Source organism: Hibiscus syriacus, unplaced genomic scaffold, assembly GCF_006381635.1.
Source record: "Hibiscus syriacus cultivar Baekdansim isolate YM2019G1 unplaced genomic scaffold, ASM638163v2 tig00110890_pilon, whole genome shotgun sequence".
Classification (NCBI taxonomy): domain Eukaryota; kingdom Viridiplantae; phylum Streptophyta; class Magnoliopsida; order Malvales; family Malvaceae; genus Hibiscus; species Hibiscus syriacus.
In genome coordinates, this window is record NW_024062900.1 from 3,043,047 (window position 1) to 3,050,884 (window position 7,838).

Genomic DNA, 7,838 nt, shown 5'->3' on the forward strand with positions numbered 1-7,838 from the left:
TTCACACCTTAGTCAAAAAAACATAACAAAATGACTTAAAAATGAAAAATAAAAAATTTTCTTACCTTTTCTATGGAGGAAACGGTTTGGAGGATGAAGAAGAGAAAATTTCTTGATTTTTCCATCAAAATATCATGATACACTTGTCTTAAAACTAATTAAAATGAATTAAAAATTCATTTTATGCTAGATGCCAGATTATCATTAAATGGAGATGGTGCATTATGTGCGGAATTTACTCTTAAGCCATCATGCCTAGATCGAATTAAGGAATTACAAGCAAAAGATGAAAAGTGTTTGAAGAAATTGAAACAAGTAAAGAATGAAGAGATAAAAGATTATGAGATCAAGTTTGATGGGAACTTGTATTACCGAGGGAGATTAGTCATTCTGGATGATGATGAGTTAAAGAAGGAATTATTAACAGAAGCTCACTGTAGTCCATTGATGATGCACCTTGGAGGAAACAAAAATATATATGGACCTCAAGAGTCGATATTGGTGGCCTGGAATGAGGAGGAATATTACGGAATTTGTATCCAAGTGTTTGACTTGCCAGTAAGTCAAAGTTGAGCATCAGGTTCCATCAGGATTATTGCAACCAATGTTTATTCCTTAATAGAAATGGGAAAATGTGACGATGGATTTTGTGACAGGGTTGCCTTTAACTCTAAACAAAAGAGATTCAATATGGGTGATTGTAGATAAATTGACTAAGTTAGCTCATTTTATTCAGGTACGAGCTGATTTCTCCATGGATAAATTTGCTAAATTGTATATCAGGTAGATTATACAATTACATGGTGTATCTATTTCGATTGTTTCTGATCTAGATCCTAGATTCACATCACGGTTTTGGAAGACTTTACATGGAGCGTTAGGAACTCGATTGAACTTTAGCACATCGTTTCATCCTCAGACTGATGGTCAGTATGAGCGGACTATCCAAATTCTGGAGGATATGTTGAGAGCCTGTGTAATAGAATTCAAAGGATCGTGGGAAAGATATTTACCACTTGCTGAGTTCGCTTACAACAATAGTTATCAGTCAAGGATCAAAATGGCTCCCTTTGAAGCTCTATATGGAAGGAGATGTCGTACGCCCTTGAACTGGTATGAGCTTCGAGATTGAGAAGTTCTTGGTCCTGAGTTGATTCAGGAAGTGGAAGAAAAGGTTCAAGTGATTCAGAATAATTTAAAAGTAGCAGTTGATAGACATAAGTCATATGCGGATCTGAAGAGAAAAGAAATTGAGTTTCAAGTTAGGGACAAAGTATTTTTAAAGGTATCTCCTTGGAAGAATGTCTTGAGGTTTGGAAGAAAATGAAAGCTTAGTCTCAGGTTCATTGGACCCTATGAGATTATTAAGAGAGTGGGACCAATGACATATCAATTAGCTTTTCTACTTGAAATGGAGAAGATCCATGATGTTTTCTATGTTTCAATGCTTCAGAGATATAGATCTGACCCCTCTCATATCGTGTCACCAGAAGAGATAGAAGTTCAACCTGATTTGACTTATGAGGAAGAAGTATTTCAAATATTAGCTCATGAGGTGAAACAATTAAGGAACAAGACAATTTCATTAGTCAAAGTATTGTCGAGGAATCACAAGATAGAGGAAGCAACGTGGGAGCGTGAAGAAGATATGAGGAATCAGTACCCCCAGCGCTTTGTGTAATGAAAATTCGAGGATGAATTTTCTTAAGGGTGTGAGATTTGTAACATCCTCAATATCGGGTTAGTGACTAAATTGTAAACCTTCAGAATTTAGTGAGTAGAGTAGATAAATTTAAAAGTTTAAGGATTTATATGGAAAATTTTGTGTAGGATTGAATTACAAAGAAGGTGGAATAGAAGGATAAAGTGGTCACTTGGTAAAGAAGATAATTAATTGGGTAGTGGTTATATTTAATCCACGTGGAATGGATGAGGCAAAAGCAAGTTTCTAGAGAACTCTCTTATTCTTTTTCTTCTTGTTTTTCAGGCGTGTAAGCTAATTACAAGGTGAGTTTCTTGTTAAGTGATTATTCATTGAATTTAAGTTCGGTTTATGTTCTTTAGATGATACTTAAGCTTAATGAAAGCTTAAGTTATCTTTAAATCAAAAGATAAGGAAGTTAGGAAGGATTAAAGAAAAGAAGGGAATAAGTGAAATCTTAGAAGAGGGTTAGTAAATAAAGTTTGAGACTGGAATTGACTTGTCATCAACCTAATTAAGAAGTATAAAGTGTTAGAATTGGAATTAGAACATGCTGGAAATTTGGTATGATTCTTGATTTCTATATAGAGGATAGAATTTTGAAGGTAAAGAAGTGTTAGATTAGTACAAATGGATTTAAGTATGTATACTTGAGTTAAGAATAGGAAAGTGATTAAGATATGAAGTGTTTGAGCTGATATAAGTAAATTTTCGGGCTTAAAATGTAAAAATCTAGGCTCGGGTATCGGTACTACTTCATCCAGTACCGATACTTCAATAGTAAAATAGGGACATTTGGTATATGGTATCGATACTAGTTGAACAATATCGATACCATTAGTTCAAATTCAATAAAGGCATTCATGAGGTATTGATTCCAATGTAGAGATATTTGTACCATAGTATTGTAGTATCAATACCAAGGTAAGGGTATCGATACCAAAAAACATCGAATTTAATTTTGGTATCGATACTGAGGGGGTATCGGTACCATACTATAGAAGTATCAGTATTGTGCCTGTAGTACCGATACTACTTAAGTTGGGGAAGTTGGTATTAGTATTTTAGTTAGTTTAAATTAGTAAGAATCCTTTTTGAGTATTTCAAATCCCAATATGCATTATATTATATTCGTGTAGATATTGAGCTCAGGCAAGTTCCAAAACGACCCAGAGTCAGGATCGATCCAAAGAGAAAGAATTATAGAAGTGAATTTGGGATTAAGCAAGACTAATGTGAGTCATAACATAGTTAGTATAGATATTGTTTTATGGAAATAAGACTTGTGATATGTCTATTTCTTATTTCATATTCATGTACATGCATATGTTATGATTTTAATGAGTATGTTTATAATTCATTCATGCTTTAATATGATATAATATGCGATGAATGTAACTATAAGAGAATAGTAACAAGTTATGTATGAAAAGATAAATGATCATAGATATATATATGTGATATGAAAATGTAAAAGGTATTCATATTTAAGCCCATGTTATATGATATGAGAGTTGTAGGTATAATTGGCATACCAAGAGTCGAGGGTTATATGTGGTCCTTCGGGACAAAGTGGTCATTTGAGACAAAATGTTCATTCGGGACAAATTTTAAGTGCCCCTAGTGGGAATTTATTCGATCCGGGGTGACTACATTTCTACACAACCTCAGTGTACTCACATATCTCATGTTCTCAATAATGTACATGGGCATTTAAAAATAAATCGAATTGAAACTTTCATAAGAAGTCAGGTTTCATTTGTGCATGTTATGATCATATATGTTATAGTTTAGTAGTTACATGCAAATTGTAATGTCATTATGGAATGATAGTAGTGCATGTGTCATGAATTCATTGTTACATGTTCTATTATGCCTCACTAAGTATGTGGCTTTGCATGTAAGTGGTTTACACGTAGGTACCAAGAATCAGGAGGATAAGAATTAGAAGTAACAAGGACATCATACCTCTACTAGAAGATCAGATCAGAAGTAATTTGTAAAGTATGTATTTTTTGTATTAAGTGTATTGGCATATAAACAAGTTGTGAATTGCATATGCTCTGATCGAGTTTGTATTATTTTGGTTCAACTTATGTAAATTAACTAATTTTATTTTAATGAAAGTTTAAATTTTCATGATTTTTGTAAGAGTCAATTTTTTTAAAAAAAAAGTCAATGTGACACCTCGAATTCGTATCCGGGTCGAGTACAGGTTGGGGTGTTACACTGCCACTTCTCTTTCAATTGGTATTAGATTTGGGAAAATTCTTGGAGAGAAACAAGTGTTGTTGATTGTTCTTACAAGCATACATCATCAAAGTACCCCAACGGAGCTAGTTGAGACAAGTTCATCATTTTCATGTTCATTTCAATTTATTTTAGTTTATTTTCAGTTATTTCTTGTTATTATATTGTTTTTCATTAAAAAGAAAAGAAATGATAAAAATAGAAAAGAAAAAGGCAAAATGAATAAATAAATAAATCCAGAAAACACAAACGAATAAATTTGGGACTAATTTTTTACAGTTACTTGCCTCCTCATAAGAGAAATTACCAGCCCAATATCCAGGTCAATCAGACATCATTAGGACCCTATGACCCATCATTCAAGATTGTTCAACAGATTTGACCATTGGTCCTTGACAACTTTTTGTAGAATTTTCCAGAAGGAATTTGTTGCTAAAATTTTCCATATCAAAATTATATTACTTGGAAGACTATCATAAAATATTTCAAAATTCTTGGAGATCAAAAACCCCTTCATAAGCATTGTTCAAGTTGATTACGCGTTCAATCGACAGATGTGTGGAATTTTCATTGATGAATTTTTTTCAGAATTTTCTAGAAAGAGTTTTGTGCTTAATGTTTCTAGATTGCAACTAATTCATTGGAAGACATCCAAAAAAAGTTTCTTAATTTTTGGAGATCGAAAACCCCCTCAAAAACATTGCTCAAGTTAGTATAGCCAATCAGAGTTTTTTCCATGTTTATTTTTTCCATTTTTTTCTTTGACTCTTATTGATTTAGGTTCTTTTGTTTTACCTTTTTCTTGTTCCTCTATATCATCTAACACATTCTCTTTATTTTTTTTGGGTAGGATTAAAGTGTTTTTATACTTCTTATTCCTTGCATTTTCGTGTTCTTGGAGCCATAACTTTCTTTGGCCTCTTAGAATTTTTAAGTAATGATTTCTTCCTTTTATAGTTTTTAAACTCCAATATGAACATTGGAAAGATTTTTAGAGAAAAGAGTTTTAAAGAATACAAGATTAACTTTCTTGCCTCTAGTTGTGTTACTTCATTTGAGTGACTTGTGAGGTTTCTTTTTTTATTTTTCTTTTTACTTTAAACTTTTTCTTTGAGTGTTATGATTTCAAGATGGGAGAAGAAACAACTTTGAATAATACATTAGTAAAACTACTGAATCATGCAAATCAACATTCTGCCTTACTGTAGGGAATTCAATAATGATTTGATAAAATTTCGACTAATCTCACCATAAAAAGATAAAAAAAACTCCAATGATTAATCGAGATTTCAAAGGTCGAACCTTTTTGCTAAACCAAAGTTCATAATTCAACAATTCAAAGGAGATTACGATCCAAATGCTTACATAGATTGGGAGAGAAAAGTTGATCGCATGTTCTCTCACTGTAATTGTCCAAGGGAAAACAAGTACCATTGATCACCTCATTATTCCAAGGTTATACTCTCACTTGGTGGCAAACACTAAAGGTGATACATGGTTTCCAAATAACAAACATCATGTCGTAGATAGATCATAAACGAGTTATGAGAAAATGTTTTATCCAAACAACTACATTTGTGAAGTTAAGCAACGACTTCACTGAATCCAACAAGATAGAAGATAAGTAGAAGACTACTACAAGTAGATGTCATCCTTAATGAATCGTGCATACATACATTAAGAAAAAACATATACAGTGAATAGATTTGTCATTAACTTGTATCCAAACATTATTAATCTTCTTGACCTACATGGTTATGAAAGCCTTGAAGATACACTAAAGAAAACAATACAATCGAATAAGAAATTTAGAGGTAGTATCGTTTCAGAGACACTTACTAAGGTACTTCACCTATTTCCCAAGGTACTTCATCTACTTACCAAGATAATTCATCTACTTTCATTTTTTCTTCTAATGCACCTTCTATCCCAGATATTAAATCGGACAATGACATCGATGAATATGATGCTTACAGTATTGTAATAGAAGATATCAATCTTCTTTCAATTAGCCTTACATTATTAGAATCAAATGATGTACTTGAAAGTTATGTGATGAAAGTTTATAAGGAGGGTAGGAAAACGCAAGCAGAAAAAGAAACTGAAAAATATGAAAAAATAGAAGAGGTCACAACCCATAAAAGCCAAGAAAATGACCCACGGGAGGTGAGTGAACCTAATTGTTATAAGAAAAGAGTGGCTCAAAATCTATAGCACAAAAGAACTGCGAGAGAACCTCTTTACAAGAAGCCTTGCATCCTTGTTCACTTTATGGAATCAATTATTTCGATTTCTAACATTAATAAGGATTTTTCTAGTGTGTTTCTTTCTCTCTTACAGGATTTTCGAGAAGTTTAGGTGATCCACCTGACGGATTACCACTGGAAAGAGGAAAATAACACCATACTGATCTAATTCAATATTCTATCATACCCCATCAAACAAATAATCTCGGAGGAACCAAAGAGTTAGATTTACTAAAAATATGCTTAATCTCCATATTTTGCATCATTGATTGAGGGTCATATTAGTCATGTGTTTGTATTGATCCAAAAAAGCTTGAGCTAAATCATTCCATAAGTGAATCTAGGAGCGACTTAACTGATTATACCACTTAGAAGCGGGTCCGATCAAACTATCTTGGAAGTAGTGGATCAACATTCTATCATTGGTGTATCCAATCATCCTTTCAATAAACATTGTGAGAATAGTAATAGGGCAACTGGTTTCACTATATTTTTCAAATTTGGGCATTTTGAATTTGGGTGGGAGCTCCAAGTCATGAACTAAGACTAACTCACTTTCATCCATTACATCATGGGAACTCTATCCTCTCATCCTTTGAAGTAGTCTTTGTACCAATCCTTCAAGATCTCAGGGATATAATTCTTAGCTCTTTTCATTTTATCATAATTAGGCCTATTGTAATAAGTAGGGTTACTTTAAGTTGTATGGGCGAAGAAAATTGCTTGGTGTCTTGGAAGCCTCTCGGGTGAGGTGACTAGCTGTGGAGCAGTATACATCATCACGCGCTCAGTGGTTCCCACGGCTGAGGAAACCTTTTCTTGATTGAGCACATCCAATTTCTCTACAATATGGTTGACCATGCTGGCCTTATTTTAAAAGATACGATCCATAGTGGTTTTTGTGATCTCTCTAATTTGACTTCCCAATCTGTTTGCATCTTCTACAAATTCTCTTGCAACTCCTTCAATTGTTGAAATTTCACTTCCATTGTGATAAAGGATCATCTGTACTCCTCCAAGGATGAAGAAGAATGGGTTGCCTTGATTGTTTCCAGATCTAGGACAAGCAATAAGTGTTGCTCCTATTTTGAAAGCTTGGGCTACAAATAAGAAAAGTTTAGGTTAAAATGATAATAAAGATAATGAAATAAATGAAATAGATGGATGGGATAATGATAAGATGATATAATTATATGCGTTGGCTAGAAAAAATATGATGAAGATGATGATATGTTTACACGTCTTGAAAATGACCATTGTTGATGAAGATGATGCTTGAAAATGGTGATGGAAATGGATATAATATCTTAAAGATGTCAATGAAGAAACTATGCTATGAAGAGCATAATCTCAAACCTTATAAACCTCTCTGAGGAGTGACAAAAATGAACTTGGACCCGCTATCTATAGAAAGATAGGAACCATAAGTATCAAGGTAAACCTGATAGGGTTTGACGCTACAAGTATTGAATACCTGATAAGTTGATATAGTTCTAAAAAGAACTTGGAAGAGAGAAAACCTCGCAAAAGTAGTTTGATTAAAGAATGAATTATATGTTTACAAGGACAAATGCCTTGGCTATTTATAGTTTTCAAAGGGTTTTGGATGAATAAGCTTGTACCATTTTAAAAATACATAA